Source organism: Triticum aestivum, chromosome 6A, assembly GCF_018294505.1.
Source record: "Triticum aestivum cultivar Chinese Spring chromosome 6A, IWGSC CS RefSeq v2.1, whole genome shotgun sequence".
NCBI classification, from domain to species: Eukaryota; Viridiplantae; Streptophyta; class Magnoliopsida; order Poales; family Poaceae; genus Triticum; species Triticum aestivum.
Genome location: NC_057809.1, coordinates 220,657,774 through 220,678,999, shown reverse-complemented (window position 1 = coordinate 220,678,999; position 21,226 = coordinate 220,657,774).

The following is a 21,226-nucleotide window of genomic DNA, read 5'->3' as shown; positions in this document are numbered from 1 at the left end:
GAACACTTTCACAAGTGCGGCACCCCGAACTTATAGCACTATATGCATCGGCTCCGAATCATGTCTTGGGTCAATAGTTGGGTTTTCCCGGCTCCTATGTTTTGGTGCCTTACGTTCCGCTATATCGGCTAAGGTAGCACTAGGAGAACCACTGCGATTGTGCCCCGGTTGAGCTGGGTCGAGCACCTCAATGGAGAAAGCTAAAACTGACCGCCATGATGAGGCGAGAGCTGGTCGCTGTTCGAGAGGTCTTTTCGAGTCCTTAAAGACTTATGCCGCTTAGGGCGAGGAGTCGGCTCTGTCCGGCCAAGGCAAGGATAGTGCCCCGAACTCGGTCTTCCGAATACTAGGGGCTTCGCTGAAATTTAAAATTATAGAATTCTATGGCTAAGTGAGAGTGTTCATGCATTATAGTCCGATTGCCTCGTTCGTTGGGCTGAGCGCCTCCCTCGAAGGACCCAAATATGGGGAAAAGAGCGCCCAGGTTTATCCCTGAACACCCCAGCACTAGCGGCAAGGGGGCAGAAGCCAATGACTCGCCATCTCTCAGTATTGATAAACAGCCACACAGAAGGTAATATTTTAAATTCAAGCAGCATTGCTTAGCGCATATGAACAAGTTTTCAGCGCACAGGATAACACGAGCGGGTTTTACTCAAAAAATACATCCTTGGTACATTCATCCGCAACAAGGCGGGCACCCTTCAGAACATCCTTATAATAATTCTCAGGCTTGTGATGCTCTTTCCCCGGCGGTGGCCCGTCCTTCACAAGCTTCTCCGCATCCAGCTTGCCCCAGTGCACCTTAGCATGGGCAAGGGCCCTACGGGCACCTTCAATGCAGACGGAGCGCTTGATGTCTGCAAGCCTCAGACAGGCCTCCACCAGCCGCCGCACCAGCCCGAAATAGCTCCCAGGCAGAGCCTCTCCAGGCCACAGCCGAACTAGGAGGCCCTTCATGGCCTGTTCGGCCGCCTTGTGGAGCTCGACCAGTTGCTTCAGCTGGTCGCTCAGGGGCACGGGGTGTCCGGCCTCAGCGTACTAAGACCAGAACACCTTCTCCGTCGAGCTGCCCTCCTCGGCTCGATAGAATGCGGCGGCATCGGATACATTCCGGGGAAGATCTGTGAACGCTCCTGGAGAGCTCCGGATTCGGGTAAGTAACAGGTAACTCACGTTTATGTGTTTGCTTTGCATAAATAATGCTTTACCCACCGCAATCTTCTTCGCCTCATCCAACTCCTGGAGGGTCTTCTGGGATTCGGCCTTGGCAGATTTGGCATTTTCAATAGCCACCGCAAGCTCAGACGCTTGCGTCTTCGAGTCACGCTCTAAACTCTCATGTTTTTCCATGAGAGCCTGAAGCTCTTGCCGCACCTTGCCAACCTCGGCCTCATACTTCACCCGCTCGGTGCGCTCCAAGGCCGAATTCTTCTCGGCCTCATCCAGCGCTTGCTTAAGGGTCGCCACCTCAGACGTGGCCCCTACAATAGCCACGATAATGCTGTCATTTTTCGCAATCGCACCTTTTTTATATATATACTTTCAACAAGGTATTTCTTACCTTCATTGTCCTCGAGCTGCTTCTTGGCACGCTCGAGCTCTTGCTCGCACCTTTCGAGGTCCTGCTTTAGCGCATCCACTTCCGCAGTCAGTGCAGCGGACGAAAGTAGGGTAGCCTGCACATGCATATTGACTCATTTTTGTTAGACTCCTGCGAATTCTATTTGATCCTCTATTCGGCTTTTCTTCCTGAACGCCAAACAGAGCATCAGGGGCTACTGTCTATACGGTACTATTATTTACGCATTCTTTACTTACCTCAAAGCCTGTTAAAAGGCTTGTACAAGCTTCAGTCAGTCCACTTTTGGCGGACTGAACCTTCTGGATCACCGCACTCATAATAGTGTGGTGCCTCTCGTCGATGGAGGCACCTTGGAGCGCCTCCAACATATTGTCCGGTGCCTCCGGTTGGACGGAGGTCACCCGCACGGTAGGCTTGCTCCTCTTGGAAGGAGGTCGCCCGCCGGACTCTGGAACCTTTCAAGATTCCGGAGCTGTGTCCGGCCTTAAGCCGGACTTGGAGCCCTAGGGGGTTTCCTCCCCTTTACTCCTAGATTCCGGGAGGTCGCCTTGCGGCGCCTCCAGGACCACCTCCTCCTTGCTTGGAACCTGTTGGGACAACACTTCGGTGTCGCCCGTAGGGCGGGGGGAGGAAGTCGTCGGAAGCGAGTTCACCTCCGACGAGTCCAGTGAGCCACTCGACGACGCGTCGAGCCGGTCTTTGGGTGGGCTGCATAAACGTATTCGACATAAGGGAAAGTTGTGCAAAAAACGAATACTATGAATTACTCCGGTATCCGGACACTTACGATTTCGCCAGGGACTCCGGTATCCTGAGCCGGTCTTCGTCGTCGTCGGCGTCGGTGGAGCAGTCCGGAGGAAGGGTTTTAGCCTTCTTGGACCCTCCGGCCTCCTTAGAGAGGGCGGCCTTCCTTTTCTTTTCTCCTCCCGCTGGAGGGGGAGAGGTCTCTTCTTCTTCCTCCTCGTCTTCACGAGAGGAAGGCGCTTCGGGACCGTCGGATGACGAATCCGACACCTCCTAGCGCCGGGCACTCTTTCGAGTCCCCGTGGCCCTTTTCATGGCCTTCTTCTCTGGCACCACATAGGGTGCCGGGACTAGCAGCTTCGCTAAGCGAGCGTCCGCTGGGCCTTCGGGCAGAGGAGCCGGATAGTTGATCTGTCCGGACGTCACCACCCAGTCCTATCAAAGATAAGGGAACACAGATCCCGCATAGAGTCAAACTATGAAAAACTGATACCCTGTAAAAGGACAAAAATGGCTTACCGCATGAGCGTGATGCTGAGTACTGAATCCGCGATCCTCGGCAGTGGATGCGGGAGCCTCGGTCCCCTTGAAAAGCATCCTCCAGGCATCTTCGTACGTCGTGTCAAAGAGCCTGTTTAGAGTTTGATGTTGCGCCGGGTTGAACTCCCACAGGTTGAAGGCCCGTCGTTGACACGGGAGGATCAGGCGGATGAGCATAACTTGGACTACGTTGACAAGCTTGACCTTCTTGTCCACCAGGGTTTGGCTGCATGTTTGGAGTCCGGTCGGCTCTCCCTTTTTACCCCACGACAGGTCGGTCTCCTTCCAGGAGGTGAGCCGCGTAGGGGGTCCGGACCGAAACTCGGGGGCTGCGACCCATTCGGGGTCGCACGGCTCGGTGATGTAAAACCACCTTGATTGCCACCCCTTCAGGGTCTCCACAAAGGAGCCCTCGAGCCACAGGACGTTGGCCATCTTGCCAACCATGGCACCGCCGCACTCCGCCTGGCTGCCGCGCACCACCTTCGGCTTGACGTTGAAGGTCTTTAGCCATAAGCCGAAATGAGGGCGGATGCGGAGGAAAGCCTCGCACATGACGATAAATGCTGAGATGTTGAGGACGAAGTTTGGGGCCAGATCGTGGAAATCCAGGCCGTAGTAGAACATGAGCCCCCGGACAAATGGATGCAGAGGGAAGCCTAGTCCGCAGAGGAAATGGGGGAGAAATACCACCCTCTCATGGGGCCTAGGAGTGTGGATGAGCTGCCCCTTCTCGGGGAGTCGGTGCGCGATGTCGCTGGCCAGATATCCGGCCTTCCTCAGCTTTTTTATGTGTCCCTCCGTGACGGAGGAGACCATCCACTTGCCTCCCGCTCTGGACATGACTGGAGAAGGTCAAGGTGGTAGTGCAGACTTGGGCGCTGGAGCTTGAGTGCGCAAGAATGGATAGGCAGAGGAGGAAGAAGGTGTGGGTGAAAAGGTGGATCCTTATCCCCTTATATGGGTGGGTGCGGTTATGTGTCCCCACCAGCCTGGTAAAACTTTCTTATCTCCAAGCGCCGTAATCAAAGGCGCGGTTGGGTTACCCACGCCTGTATTGATGAGAATCCCAAAATGAGGGGACATGATCTCTGCTTCAACAAGACGTGCCAAGGAAACCGCCTCGCACAACGTGCTGAGGTGGGATAATTAAATGGATAATGGCTTGGCCATGGCGTGTCGCACCACGGAATACGTCAGCAAATTAGATTTGTGTTAATATTATTATTCTCTCTATGGCAATATGTGGAAACTTATTTTGCAGAGCCGGACACTATCTTTGTGTTCAAAATCTTCTACGAAGTACTTGGAGGAGGAACCCGCCTTGCAATGCCGAAGACAATTTGCGTGCCGGACTCGTCGTCATTGAAGCCTGGTTCAGGGGCTACTGAGTGAGTCCTGGATTAGGGGGTGTTCGGATAGCTGAACTATGCATTCAGCCGGACTCCTGGACTATGAAGATACAAGATTGAAGACTCCGTCCCGTGTCCGGAAGGGACTTTCCTTGGCGTGGAAGGCAAGCTTGGCGATACGGATGTTCAGATCTCCTACCATTGTAACCGACTTTATGTAACCCTAACCCTCTCCGGTGTCTATATAAACCGGAGGGTTTTAGTCCATAGGACAACATACACATCAGCAATCATACCATAGGCTAGCTTCTAGGGTTTAGCCTCTCTGATCTCGTGGTAGATCAACTCTTGTACTACCCATATCATCAATATTAATCAAGCAGGACGTAGGGTTTTACCTCCATCGAGAGGGCCCGAACCTGGGTAAAACTTCGAGTCCCCTGCCTCCTGTTACCATCCGGCCTAGACGCACAGTTCGGGACCCCCTACCCGAGATATGCCGGTTTTGACACCGACAGTGATTTTCTCTGGAGGTAAGAGATGACATGGGCTAAAGAGATAAGTGAGGTGGCCCATGTGGCAACCACAACCCACCAGGGTGCGCCTGGGGCTGCTGGCGCACCCAGGTGGGTTGTGCCGACCTGGTGAACCCCCCTCTGATGTTATTTGTACTAAAAGTTTAGAAATATTCGGGAAAAATCATATTAAATTTTTAGGGCATTCTGAGCACTTCTATTTTTGGGTCATTTTTTATTGCATGGACAATCCAGAAAATAGGATAAACATGGCATTTTATTTTATTTAACTAAGATAAACAGAAAACAAAAGGTAGGGACAAAAGGTTGTGCCTACTAAATTCATCAACTTCATACCTCTCAAAAATGATCCACTAATAAGGTTGATCAAGTCTTATTGACAACCACCTTCGATTAGCATGAAACCTGTAACGCCCATGATGCGGCTGTATCTCCCACGTGTCGAGGCACGACTTAGAGGCATAACCGCATTGTGGTTTTGTCGCAAGAAGGGTCATCTTCACACAATCCCATGTAATGAACAAGAAAGAGATAAATAAATATTTGTCTTACAATCGCCACGTCACAAAATGAACAAATAATTCATACATCATTCAGAGTACACACATAGTCCGACTACGGACAAATCCAAATGAAAATAAGATAACCCCAAATGCTAGATCCCGATCGTCCCAACTGGGCTCCACTACTAATCATCAGGAAACGATACATAGTAACGACCAAGGTCCTCGTCGAACTCCCACTTGAGTTCGGTAGCATCATCTGCGCTGGTATCATCGGCACCTGCAACTGTTTTGCTAGTACCTGTGAGTCACGTGGACTCAACAATCTCAAAACCCGCGAGATCAAGAGTATTTAAGCTTATGGGTAGGATGTGGTTATGAGATGGAGTTGCAGCAAGCACTAAGCAAATATGGTGGCTAACATATGAGTACGAGAGTAAGATGAGAAACTACGCAACGGACGTAAAGCTAGAAGTGATCACGAAGTGATCCTGAACTACCTACGTTCATACATAACCCAACCGTGTTGACTTCCCGGACTCCGCCGAAAAGTGACCATCACAGTTACACACGTGGTTGATGCATTTTAATTAAGTCAAGTGTCAAGTTCTCTACAACCGAATACTAACAAATTTCCATCTGCCACATAACCGCGGGTGAGGGAGTCCTGGATTAGGGGGTGTTCGGATAGCCGAACTATACCTTCAACCGGACTCTTGGACTATGAAGATATAAGATTGAAGACTCTGTCCCGTGTCCGGAAGGGACTTTCCTTGGCGTGGAAGGCAAGCTTGGCGATATGGATGATCAGATCTCCTACCATTGTAACCGACTTTATGTAACCCTAACCCTCTCCGGTGTCTATATAAACCGGAGTGTTTTAGTCCGTAGGACAACATACACATCAACAATCATACCATAGGCTAGCTCCTAGGGTTTAGCCTCTCCGATCTCGTGGTAGATCAACTCTTGTACTACCCATATCATCAATATTAATCAAGAAGGACATAGGGTTTTACCTCCATCGAGAGGGCCCGAACCTGGGTAAAACTTCATGTCCCCTGCCTCCTGTTACCATCCGGCCTAGACGCACAGTTCGGGACCCCCTACCCGAGATCCGCCGGTTTTGACACCGACATTGGTGCTTTCATTGAGAGTTCCTCTGTGTCGTCGCCATCAGGAAGGATGCCTCACCCCGTCTTTAAAGACGGCACCGTTGCTAAGGGAGCTTTGGCTGTCGGCCAAACCCTCCGGCTAGGTGGTTTTCTTATGACCAACTGTTCGGCTTCTACGCCGACGATGACCTCTCGAGCCATCGAAAACAATCTTCGTGTCAACTCGGAACTTGCCGAGCAGTTAGATCCAATAGACATTTCCTCCATAAACGAGCTCTTGGATCGCTTCGCCCCCTGGGAGTCGCTACGGATTACGACCAGATTGGGCCTAAAACCGATCTGAGAGAGATTAACTCTCCCCAAGCCACCCATCATGTTGCCGTGGTAGAGGGACAGTGCGGCGACCCTTCATCTATCCTAAGGACTCGCTACATTCGGATTCCCGATCCCTCCGAGCCGGATGTCCGCGGAGGGGAGGATATCACTCAAGACCTGAACCTAGAATCAGGCGACGGACTGGATTCATTGGATGACATCCAGGAATCCAAATTTTAGTTCGGAAATTCCTCGGCCTCTGAGCATTAGAAGGGGTAAGGCTCCGGATTCAATTCCACCCACCCACCCGAACATTAGCGATCTATCCCAAATCAGGCAAGAGCCCAAAGAAACAGTACATCATTACTGGGCCAGATTCCTCCTGGTTATGCACAGGATAAAGGGCTGCCGCGAGGAAGACGCAATTTCATCCTTCTGCAATAATTGCACGGACAAGGGAATACTCAACGCCATAAGTCGCCGTGATATTACACGCTTCGTTGACTTAGCGTCCATAGTACGAAAGTACTGTGCGATGGAAAGCGCCCGGAAAACCGAAACAAAATTTTGGGACAATCCGGCCCTTAATGCAAGCCCAGTCCGAAATAAAAGGGTGCATCATCGCCAGACACCCGGGTCAAACACCAAAAGGCAAAAACCCTCTACAGGGCATGGAACCGTACTGGAAGGATGGCTTAATGGACCCTGTAAAATTCATAGTACAGAGGACGCCACACCAACTCACAGCCTTAGAGCATGTTGGATACTCCGGCAGGTGGCCAAAATTGGCGAAAACCTCCTAATCCCGGAGGCCACAGAAAGCCACCCCAGAGACACCAATACGGTATTAACAGTCTTCGAGACCTTCGCATCAAATAATATGCGAAAAAGGACACTCCGCAGCCTTGCCGAAGTCTACCAAGTAGCAACAATAAACCCATGGAGTGACACGGCCATTACCTTCAACGCCAGTGATGAACCTAAATTCCGAACAGCCCGAGCACCAGCCGCATTGGTCCTCAGTCCAATAGTGGACGGCTTTCGTCTCACCAAGGTACTCATGGACGGCGGCAGCGGATTGAACCTCATCTATGAGGAAACTCTCCAAAAAATGGATATAGACTGGAACCGCATCACGCGAAGCAGCACAACCTTTAGAGGAACAATCCCCAGTCGGGAAGTGCACTGTACAGGAAAGATCACACTAGATGTGGTGTTCGGCACGCAGGACAATTACAGGTCCGAAGAAGTCACGTTCCACGTGGCCCCGTTCAGCAGTGGTTATCACGCTTTGCTAGGGCGGGAAGCATTCACAATCTTCCAAGCAATACCCCATTACGGGTACATGAAGCTCAAGATGCTCGGGCCTAACGGGATCGTCACTCTCGCTAGTGATCCGGATGTAGCACTCCGCGCCGAAAACAAGACAAACGCACTGGCCCTCGAGGCACTATCCAAAGCCCTAGCGGCCGAGGAACTGACTGCGCTGTGCTCTACCGTGAATAGGGACGACGTGGTACTCGACAAAAGATCCAAGTCCACCTCCTTTAAACCAGCGGACGAAATAGTCAAATTCCAAGTCCATCCAACGAACCCCAACAAAACAGCTTCCATCGAGGCACAGTTAAACCCTGATGTCGACGCCACATTGCGAGAGTTCCTACGAGAGAACTGGGACATTTTCGCCTGGCATCCTTCAGACATGCCAGGAATCCCACGCAGGCTGGCCGAGCACAACTTAAATATCCAAACAGGATTCAAACCTGTCAAACAGGCACTTCGGCGTTTTTTCGAACCTAAGAGACAGGCTATGGGAGAAGAGCTAGCAAAGCTATTGGAGGCCGGATTCATCAGAGATATAAAACATCCGGACTAGCTAGCAAACCTGGTGATGGTACCAAAGAAGGACAAATCCTGGCGCCTGTGTGTTGATTTTAAAGACCTCAACAAGGCTTGCCCAAAGGATCCCTTCCCTCTCCCCCGCATCGATCAAATTATCGATGCCACCGCAGGACACGATTCGTTGTGTTTCCTTGACGCATATTCTGGCTACCATCAAATCAAGATGGCAGAATCAGACCAAGCCGCAACGGCATTTATCACACCATACGGGCCATTCTGCTTCAACACGATGCCCTTCAGGCTCAAAAACGCCGGCGCAACATATCAGCGCATGATTCAGACATGTCTGGCAAGCCAGATCGGTAAAACAGTGGAGGCATACGTAGATGATGTGGTCGTCAAAACAAGACATGTTGAATCTCTAGTAGACGACTTGAGGCTCACATTTGATAATCTCCGAACATACGACATCAAGCTCAACCCGGAAAAATGCGTTTTCGGCGTTCCAGCCGGAAAGCTCTTGGGCTTCATTGTATCCAGTAGAGGAATTGAAGCAAATCCAGCCAAGATCCGAGCTCTGTCGCAACTGGATATCCCAAAGGACCTCAAACAAATACAAAAGTTAACCGGATGTGTGGCAGCTCTAAGCCGCTTCATCTCCCGCCTGGGAGAAAAGGCCCTTCCCCTTTACCGCCTCCTTCGTTGCACCGAACACTTCAAATGGACGGACGCAGCCACGGCCGGACTCGATGAAATAAAAGCCATACTGGCAACAAACCCAGTCCTGGCCGCGCCAAACACCGGCGAACCAATGCTATTGTACATCACAACAACACATCAGGTTGTAAGCGCAGTGCTCGTCGTCGAACGAGAAGCGGATGGACACAAATTCCCCCTTCAAAGGCCTGTCTATTATGTGTCCACCATCCTCACTCCCTGCAAATCACGATACCCGCATTATCAAAAGATTGCGTACGCGGTATTCATGGCATCCCGAAAGCTACGACACTACTTTCAAGAGTGCTAGATAATAGTAACCTCGGAAGTACCCCTTAACGACATTATAAACAACCGTGACGCAACGGGCCGGATTTCGAAATGGGCCATTGAGCTCCTCCCGTTCGATGTAACTTATAAGCCACGACGAACCATCAAGTCACAAGTTTTGGCCGATTCCGTCGCAGAATGGACGGAGGCCGAACTACCCAAAGAGTACGACACATATTCAAATTGGATCATGCATTTCGACGGCTCCAAAATGTTGGCCGGACTGGGGGCTGGCGTCGTTTTGACGCCCCCCACAGGAGACACAGTTCAATATGTACTACAGATTTTGTACACGGACTCCAACAACGCAGCCGAATATGAGGCCCTTCTACATGGTCTCCGGATGGCAGTATCCATGGGCATCCAACGCCTAGAGGTGCGCGGGGACTCGAACCTCGCAATATCCCAAATAAACAGAGACTTCGATGCCAAGGATCCGAAAATGGCAGCTTACTGCAATGCCGTCCTAAAAATATCAGCTCGGTTCGAGGGACTTGAATTTCACCATATAGCCCGGGAAAATAATCAGGCGGCAGATGTCCTGGCACGCATCGGCGCAAAACGCGATGTAGCCCCCCCCCAACATCTTCTTGGAAAGGCTTTTTAAGCCATCCATGGCATGGGAAGGGGAGCCAAACAATAGCAACCCGGACCCAACCGCACCGCCCGACTCCGAACATTCTGACACAATCGGCGGCTCTGCCATTGAAGTAACACCTTCAGCCCACGTAATAATGGTCGTCATTGCCCCATGGATGGAACCATTCCTCGCCTACCTTACTAGGAAGGTACTCTCCGAGGACCAGAATGAGGCACGCTGCATAGTGCGGCGATCCAAAGCCTACAGAGTCCATGAGGGGGAGCTTTATAAGAAAAGCACTACCAGAGTCCTTCAAAGGTGCATCTCCGAAGAGGAGGGGCGGAATCTCCTGGCTAAAATCCATGCCGGACTCGGCGGTCATCACGCTGCAGCCCGATCCCTGGTAAGCAAGGCCTTCCGTACAGGCTTTTATTGGCTGACGGCCCGGGCAGACGCTCAGGACTTAGTCCAGTGATGTACCGGTTGCCAGCTCTTTGCAAACCAAAACCATATGCCACCAACCGCCCTCCAAACTATCCCCATCACTTGGCCCTTTGCGGTCTGGGGGCTTGATATGGTTGGACCCCTTAAAGGCGGAACCCACAAGCACAAATACCTACTCGTCATGGTGGATAAGTTCACCAAATGGATAGAAGCCAAGCCTGTTAAGACGGCCGAATCCGGACCTGTGATAGACTTCATATCCGGGGTTGTACACCGTTATGGCGTCCCCCACGACATCATCACTGATAATGGCACGAACTTTACGGCCGACGAGGTAAAACTCTGGTGCAAAAACTTGGGCATCAAGCTCGATTACGCTTCTGTCTATCACCCACAGACTAACGGCCAGGTCGAACGTGCAAACGGTCTTATCATGAGCGGCATTAAACCCAGATTAGTACGGTCCCTCAAGGAATCTAACACACACTGGGTAGAGGAGCTCGACTCCGTACTCTGGGGGCTGCGGACCACACCGAATCGCACCACCGGATATACACCATTCTTCATGGTGTACGGCGCTGAGGCAGTTTTGCCTTGCGACATAATTCATGACTCACCTCGAGTGCGCATGTACGAAGAAAGAGAAGCCGAGCTCGATCGGCAGGACAGTTTGGACGCATTAGAGGAGGAGCATGACGTGGCAAAAGCCCGTTCCGCATTTTATCAATAGCAGGCTCGAAGATACCAAAGCAGAGAAGTACGGGCCAAAAATTACAACATTGGCGAATTAGTTCTACGCCTGCCGGACAAGAAAAAGGACAAACTCAAGCCCAAGTGGGAAGGTCCCTTCATCATCGACCAAGTCCTGACTGGTGGTGCGTACCGCCTGCGAAGTGCATCGGATAACCGACTCGAGCCAAACCCATGGAACGCAGCCCGCCTCCGAAGATTCTATGCCTAGCGCCGGATCCTGTGTTCGTCTCCTTACTCTGTCCATTTTTATATATACCTTCTGTCTTACATTTCTCTCCTTCTCTCTCTCTTTCCCTCTTATAGCCTTTAGAGGCTCACAAAGTGACGCGCTATCCGCGCTCAGCAAACCTGGGGGCTTCTTTCAACAGAAGCTTATTTCTACGGGCTTCACGCCCAACACATGTGTCAAACTTCCGCATGTACCTTTTATTCACCACTATATGCATCGATATGACTTAAGTTTTGGCCAAGCTGGGTTGCCTGGCTCCTGTGCTTACCCCTACGTTCCCGATTGTTCGGCTAGGCTGTAAAGGGAGCACCTCTGCGATTGTTACTGCCGGGTCAGCCGGACGTGTACCTCAGACTGGGTGAAGCCGAAAGCTAGCGTTCTTAAGGGAATATTCGGTCGGTGAACTAAAGACGATCTTTTTTATTTTTCCACGTGCCCCCAGATGTTTTTCCTGCGTTTCTCTTCGCAACATGGACATGCACTTTAGGGCATGCCTCCCAGGGAAAGGAACCCCTAACGGAACTATTCTCCTTGGAAGATGTTTCTTACTAACCATATAATATAACATAACTAGTCGGGCACTTGTCTGTTCACGCCATACCCCTACGCCTGGTCTCCACGCATTCCCCGGTTCCTATATAACCGCATGGGAATTCAGACACACTCCGGACCGTCAGGTCCCGAGGCTGAAGCGAAAAGGTCGGTCATGAAAAATGATCTACAATCCGGCTAGAAGGCATTATAAATGTCAATTAAGTTACATAGTCGTTTTGACTGAGTGTACTCCTCTTCAATACCATCTAACAGGCTGTCTAATTTACAGTCCTGCTGGGAATACTTTGCGGCCAACTCTACTTGGCCGTATACTAAGCTCACAGGGATCTCCTTCCCATTGGGCCCTACAGGACCAACCTCGGCCATATGGTTGGGGTCAGCCTGTGAATACCACGTCTTCACCATGGCCCAATCCTCCCTAGTGCCTTGACGGCAGGCTGATATCTTCCACAACTGGAAGCGCCGCCGTGCTCCCCTCAGCTTCTCCGCAAGCTCTCCAAGACTTTCGGGCATGGAGACGGATGGCCACAGGACCTGGGCGACGCCTCGCATCGCCTGCCGAACTCGATCGAGCAATTGCAAGAGCTCGGGAAGAAGGTCACCCGTAGAACTGGGCATCTCCTCTGCAGGATGACCTGTTAACATACCTACGGATATTGCTCTGTTAATCGATGGCACCGCCGAACTTTCTTTTAAAAGGTTCGTTCAAGTACTTACTAAATATGCCGCGCCGAAGCCGTTGATTCTCCTTCACGGAGTCCGACGGCTGGGCACGAACATCTTTTAGCTCGACGCCCAGCCGGGTGTTGGCATCTTGGAGAATGTTCTTCTCCCCCATCACCTTTAATAGCACCCTCTCACCAGCCTTTAGTTGGCGTTCGAGGTGTTGCCTTTCCGGATTCAATCTGGCGCCATCTGCAATTTTATTTGTCAGATTCGCACCAAAGTCGTGCTTCGCCACATACTTATCTTTCGAAATGTATATTACCAGAGGGGGTCTCCTTAGGCTCCCCTGCCGCGGCTAGTGCGGCCTCCAGTTGGGCCTTGCACTCTTCCAGCTCCTGGGACAGTAGGGAATTCTTTTCTGTAAGAACCTGCATTTCAAATGATCCTTAAACCAGTTATTCTAACTGTTTTCAGTCTCGGGGGCTACTGCTACATATATATTTACCAAATTTTTCTTACCCGTATGTCTTTTACATATTGCTCCGTGGCTCTGGCTAGACCATTTTGAGCGGCACGGAGGTGTGCATCTCCCGAATTGAAGGCATCTAATGCCTCTTGGGAGAAGCAAGCGTCGCGAAGAATTGTCCAGCGACGCCTGTGGTTCATGGCACTTTCCACCTCTGAGTTGGTGGCAGATAACCCGTCCGCATCCTCCATCGGAGGAACGTCTGGCACACGCCTTGCATTCGCTTCCGCCCCCGGACCAGGCTTTGGAGCCTGGCTGGTGGAGGCGCGATTAGCAGCCTCTCCGGATATAGTCCGGCGAGGTCTCTTTGTCCTGAAAAGGGCACGAGTGTCAAATGTGCCTCGAAGGTATAACAACTGGGATAAAGGGGCACGCCATACCTTCGCGTTGATGCCTCGGTCCGGACTGCACCTCTTTTCTGCCCATGGGGCCCTGCGGCCCCTGGTTGGCTTGTCGCCGCAGGTTCGGCCTTCTGCCTCAAAAACCTCCCCTGCAAAGTTCGGTTGCAATTAGGAAATTAAACACGCGTGGACGGACCCCTGTCCGGGGTACAGGGACTTCGGTCTCAGGTACCTGGGGTGTTCGGATTAGCCCTGGGTAATCGGCCGTAATGGCCACCAAGGCGTTGTCCTCACTCAACTGATGGAACACTCCATCAATCAGCTCCACAGATATGTCCGAATCCTCTTGAGAGGCGGGGTCGAGAGACCGTCCTGGGTCCTCGGGTTGTGGAGGCGGGCTGCTTATGTCCTTAACGGCCCGGCGCAGTTCCTGTGTTGAAGTCATCAGACTAAGTATTTAACAATGGGAACACTAAATGGATGAGCAAGTAAATGCGACCACTTACCCAGCTTGGGGGATTGTGCATAGAGAATCCACCCTGTGGGTTGACGCGGAGAAATTCCTCCTCTTCTCCCTTGTACAAAGTGGACAAGATCTTTAATAGAGCGGAAACTGAATCTGGCTCTTTGCGGCCGTAGCGGGTGGCGTCGTCCTCCCCGTTGAAATCCCACATGGGGTGGCTTCTGTACTGAAGCGGCTGCACCCCCCGCATGATGCATTCGGCCATAACTCTGATCATGGTTAGTCCGGAATGGGCCAGCAATCTTATTCGGCCAATAAGATAAACGATGTCCCTGTCACTTTCCCTTTGAGGGCTCCGTGGACGCCAGCTTAGGCACTTCTTTAAAGGAGCACTATTGAACTCTGGGAGGCCGATCCGGATAGGATCCGGCAGCGGGACATCTTCTATATAGAACCATTTCGAGGGCCAGTCTTCGGACGCCTTCTTTGGGGTTCCGGACAGATATCCGGTCCCGGCGATGCGCCATACTTCGGCTCCGCCCACTTGATACATTGACCCTTTCTTGGAACGGGGCACGAGGCAAAATAGCTCCTTCCACAGTCCGAAATGATCTTCAATACCCAAGAACATCTCGCAAAGGGCTACAAAGCCCGCGATATGCAATACTAAGGCAGGCGTGAGATGATGTAGCTGGAGGCCGAAGAACTCCAGCAGCCCCCGGAGAAACGGGTGGATGGGAAATCCGAGCCCCCTTATTAAGTAAGGGACAAGGCACACCTGCTCTCCTTTGGATGGATTAGGGGCATTCTCTGCTTGCTCTCTGCCATTGTAGACGGCAAGACCGGCTCAGACCGGGACCATATAGGCCGGGGGGAGAAATCCCTTGGTCTGAAGCGTCACTAGCTCGCTATGCGGAGTAGAACATCTCTCCCAATATCCAGGCTTAGGGCTAGAAGGGCGAGTGGAGGAGTTGCGGCGGCTGGCCATGGTGGAATGGACCTTTGTCGGGTGCGCTCTGATGGACACTCGTGGAGGGGAGAAGGTGTGGATTGGATATAAATCCTCGTCCCCTTAAAAAGGGCAACTCATTTACGCGGCTAGGGGTGTGAACATAAAAACACTCAGACTTTTCATATTCGTTTGACACGTGGAAAACGGCCATTATTGGGCGTAGAAGCCAAGGAGCGCAACATCTACAAGAAACCGGACTTTATTCAAACAGGTACACGGAATTTGGAGGAGAACCCGCCTTGCAATGCCGAAGACAATCGTCATTGAAGCCTGGTTCGGGGGCTACTGAGGGAGTCCTGGATTAGGGGGTGTTCGGATAGCCGAACTATACCTTCAGCCGGACTCCTGGACTATGAAGATATAAGATTGAAGACTCTGTCCCGTGTCTGGAAGGGATTTTCCTTGGCGTGGAAGGCAAGCTTGGCGATACGGATGATCAGATCTCCTACCATTGTAACCGACTTTATGTAACCCTAACCCTCTCCGGTGTCTATATAAACCGGAGGGTTTTAGTCCGTAGGACAACATACACATCAATAATCATACCATAGGCTAGCTTCTAGGGTTTAGCCTCTCTGATCTCGTGGTAGATCAACTCTTGTACTACCCATATCATCAATATTAATCAAGTAGGACGTAGGGTTTTACCTCCATCGAGTGGGCCCGAACCTGGGTAAAACTTCATGTCCCCTGCCTCCTGTTACCATCCGGCCTAGACGCACAGTTCGGGACCCCCTACCCGAGATCCGCCCGTTTTGAAACCGATAGCGGGCATGACTGTCGAAAGTTTATAGCCTGCAGGGATGTCCCAACTTAGCCCATCACAAGCTCTCACGATCAATGAAGGATATTCCTTCTCCCGGAAAGACATGATTAGTCTCGAAATCTCGGTTACAAGACATTTCGGCAATGGTAAAACAAGACCAGCTAGACCGCCCAAATGTGCCAACAAATCCTGATAGGAGCTGCACATATCTCGTTCTTAGGGCACACCGGATGAGACATCCTACGAGTAAAACCAACCCTCAAGTTTCCCCGAGGTGGCCCTGCAGTCTACTTGGTTCGGACCAACACTCAGAGGAGCACTGGCCGGGGGGGGGGGGTGTTGAGTGAAGATGATCCTCGGGTTAATTACTCCCTAGGCAAAATTTTAGGTTATTGTTAGGAAAATGTTAAAACCAAGTTGCTGGAGAAGTTTTATTCAAAGTAAATTTTCAAGGGGGTCCCATAACCCCAACCGCGTAAGGAACACAAAATCAAGGAACATAACACCGGTATGAAGGAAACTAGGGCGACAAGAGTGAAACAAAACACCGAGCAAAAGGCCAAGCCTTCCACCCATTGCCAAGTATATATATGCATTAATTAAAGTAAGAGATAATGTGATATCCCAACATATCCATGTTCCAACATGGAACAACCTGCAAGGCACCTGCAACTAGCAACGCCATAAGAGGGGCTGAGCAAAAGCGGTAACTTAGCCAGACAACGGTTTGCTAGGCAGGTGGGTTAGAGGCTTGACATGGCAATATGGGAGGCATGATAAACAAGTGGTAGGTAGCGCAACATAGCGATAGAATGAACAACTAGCAAGCAAAGATAGAAGTGATATCGGGGGTAATGACCATCTTGCCTGAAATCCCGCTAGGAAGAAGATCGAGTCCAGGAGTTAGACAAACCAACATAGTCGGACGAATCCTCACAATCGCGACATAACCATAACTATGAAGGAGAAGCGCAACCGGAAAGAAGCAAACATCATGGTAATCAACCATCACATAAACATGGCATGATGCACAATCATGTATGATGCATGTCTGTTTTAATGAGGCATGGCATGGCAAAGTGCCACAAACAATACTACAAATTAAGTGGAGCTCAATATGCAACAAGTTGCATATTGACGAAACACCACATTCATATATTTAGTTCTCTCTCGTTTATGTACCCAACAATATTAAATGTTGATTAACATGGCAAGAGGAGAAGCAAAAAGAAACTATCTATTTAGGCAAGTTTAAATGAGGCCGGAACACCAAACAACAATTCCGGTAAATCCCCGTATGCATTTAGCAATTTAAAGCAAACAACAGTTTTAAACATTTTAAATGTTGTTAACATGATGCGGATGACATATGCAAGTTTATACATTTTTTATGAAAATGTTGACATTTAATATTATAGGGAGCATTTTGTCACCATGGCAGAAAGAAAGGGCTGCCACGGCGGGGAATCCGAAAATGCTACCACGGCAACATTTTGGTGATCCGGCAACTCGATTGAGATGCTGGAGAAAGGAACAAGTGTGAGTGCGCGAAACATGCAAGAGTGGCGGGGAGTGATTGATAACCCACAAGTATAGGGGATCACAACAACTTTCGAGGGTAGAGTATTCAACCCAAATTTACTGATTCGACACAAGGGAGCCAAAGAATATTCTCAAGTATTGGTAGCTGAGTTGTCAATTCAACCACACCTGGAAACTTAGTATCTGCAGCAAAGTGTTTAGTAGCAAAGTAATATGATAGTGATGGTAATGGTAACAAAAGAGTAACGAAAGCAAAGTAATGTTTTTGGTATTTTGTAGTGATTGTAACAATAGCAACGGGAATGTAAATAAGCGTAAAGCAGTATATGGAAAGCTCGTAGGCATCGGATCAATGATGGATAATTATGCCGGATGTGGTTCATCATGTAACAGTCATAACATAGGGTGACACAGAACTAGCTCCAATTCGTCAATATAATGTAGGCATGTATTCCAAATATAGTCATACGTGCTTATGGAAAAGAACTTGCATGACATCTTTTGTCCTACCCTCCCGTGGCAGCGGGGTCCTAATGGAAACTAAGGGATATTAAAGCCTCCTTTTAATAGAGAACCAGAACAAAGCATTAGCACATAGTGAATACATGAACTCCTCAAACTACGGTCATCACCGGTAAGTATCCCGATTATTGTCACTTCGGGGTTAATGGATCATAACACATAATAGGTGACTATAGACTTGCAAGATAGGATCAAGAACTCTCATATATTGATGAAAACATAATAGGTTCAGATCTGAAATCATGGCACTCGGGCCCTAGTGACAAGCATTAAGCATAGCAAAGTCATAGCAACATCAATCTCAGAACATAGTGGATACTAGGGATCAAACCCTAACAAAACTAACTCGATTACATGATAAATCTCATCCAACCCATCACCGTCTAGCAAGCCTACGATGGAATTACTCACGCACGGCGGTGATCATCATGAAATTGCTGATGGAGGATGGTTGATGATGACGACGGCGATGAATCCCCCTCTCCGGAGCCCCGAACGGACTCCAGATCAGCCCTCCCGGGAGGTTTTAGGGCTTGGCGGCGGCTCCGTACCGTAAAACGTGATGATTTCTTCTCTCCTATTTTTTCTCTCCCCGAAAGTAGTTATATAGAGTTGGAGTTGGAGTCGGGAGGTCTCCAGGGGGCCCACGAGGTAGGGGCGCGCCATAGGGGGGGCGCCCCCACCCTCATGGCCAGGGTGTGGGCCCCCTGGTCTTCATCTTTGGCGAGGATTTTTTATTATTTATTGTAAGATATTCCGTGGAGTTTCAAGTCATTCCGAGAACTTTTGTTTTCTGCACATAAAACAACATCATGGCAATTCTGCTGAAAACAACGTCAGTCCGGGTTAGTTCCATTCAAATCATACAAGTTAGAGTCCAAAACAAGGGCAAAAGTGTTTGGAAAAGTAGATACGACGGAGACGTATCAACTCCCCCAAGCTGAAACCCTTGCTTGTCCTCAAGCAATTCAGTTGACAAACTGAAAGAAATAAAGAAAAAATTTTACAAACTCTGTTTGCTCTTGTTGTTATAAATATGTCAAGCTAGCATTCAAGTTTTCAGCAAAGATCATAACTAACCACATTTGCAATAATTCTCAGGTCTCATGATTACCCATATCAATAGCATAATCAACTAGCAAGCCATAATAATAAATCTCGGATGACAACACTTTCTCAAAACAATCATAATATGATATAACAAGATGGTATCTCGCTAGCCCTTTATGAGACCGCAAAACATAAATGCAAAGCACCTTTAAAGATCAAGGACTGACTAGACATTGTAATTCATGGTAAAAGAGATCCAATCATAGTCACACCCAATGTAAACTAACAATAATGAATGAAAATGACAGCGGTGCTCTCCAACTAGTGCTTTTAATAAGAGGGTGATGACTCAACATGAAAGTAAATAGATAGGCCCTTCACAGAGGGAAGCAGTGATTTGTAGAGGTGCGAGAGCTCGGTTTTGAAATAGAGGTGAATAACATTTTGAGCGGTATAATTTCATTGTCAACATAACAACCAAGAGATGGCGATATTTTCCATGCTACACACATTATAGGAGGTTCCCAAACAGAATGGTAAAGTTTATACTCCCCGTCCACCAACAAACATCAATCCACTGCTTGCTCGAAACAACGAGTGCCTCCAACATACATCAGGTCCCAGGGGGAGTTTTGTTTTGCAATTATTTTGATTTGGTTTGCATAAAGCATGGGACTGGGCATCCCGGTGACCAGCCATTTTCTCGTGAGTGAGGAGCTGAGTCCACTCCTCTTGAGAATAACCCGCCTAACATGGAAGATACAGGCAGCCCTAGTTGATACCTGAGCTATTCGAGCATACAAAACAGGATGATTATTTGAAGGTTTAGAGTTTGGCACATACAAATTTACTTGGAACGGAAGGTAGATACCGCATATAGGAAGGTATAATGGACTCATCTGGAATAACTTTGGGGTTTAAGGAGTTTGGATGCACATGCAGTATTCCCTCTTAGTACAGGTGAAGGCTAGCAAAAAACTGGGAAGCAACCAACTAGAGAGCGACAACAGCCATGTACATGCATTAAAATTAATAAACATTGGATGCAAGCATGAGTAGGATATAATCCACCATGAACATAAATATCGTGAAGGCTATGTTGATTTTTTTCAACTACATGCGTGAACATGTGCCAAGTTAAGTCACTTAAATCATTCAAAGGAGGATACCACCCCATCATACCACATCACAACCATTTTAATAGCATGTTGGCACGCAAGGTAAACCATTATAACTCATAGCTAATCAAGCATGGCACAAGCAGCTATGATCTCTAATTGTCATTGCAAACATGTTTATTCATAACAAGATGAATCAAGAACGATGAACTCATCATATTTACAAAAACAAAAGGGCTCGAGTTCGTACCAGCTTTTCTCATCTCAGGTAGTCCATCATATATCATCATAATTGTGTTTCACTTGCATGACCGAACGATGTGAATGATAATAAGAGTGCACGTGCATTGGACTAAGCTGGAATCTGCGAGCATTTAATAAACAGGAGAAGACAAGGCAATATGGGCTCTTTTGTCAGATAAAAAATAATGCATATAAGAGCCATTTCAACAATTTAATCATGGTCTTCTCCTACTGACCCCCAAAGAAAAGAAAAGAAATAAAACTATTTACACGGGAAAGCTCCCAACAAGCAAAAGAAGAACAGGAAATATTTTTGGGTTTTCTTTTAATTACTACTACAAGCATGCAAAGTAAATTAATTAAAAGCTACAACTATTTTTTTGGTTTTTTCTTAAGGTTTATTAAACACACAAGAAGAAAGCATAAAAGGAAATAAACTAGCATGGATGATACAATGAAAAAGTATGAGCACCGACATCTAGCAATGAGTGTGTGTGAACATAAATGTAATGTCGGTGAGAAATACGTACTCCCCCAAGCTTAGGCTTTTGGCCTAAGTTGGTTTATGGCCACGGCTGGCCTGGCCGATATCCATAATAATAGTTGGGGTCGTACTGCGATGGGGAAGAAGAAGGCTCCAATTGCCACTGGCTGGCAATCATCTCCGGATCCCACTAATAGTTAGACTGTCGTGAAGGATCAAATTGTGGTTCCGGTTCTGGCTCCTTGGCTGGTGCAGGGTTCCGGTAGGCGTGGATAGCCGTCAACGGAACAAGGTACGTGCCTACAGTCAAATCAAACAAAGAAGGAGCAGGCAAGGTAATAGTCTTAGGATGA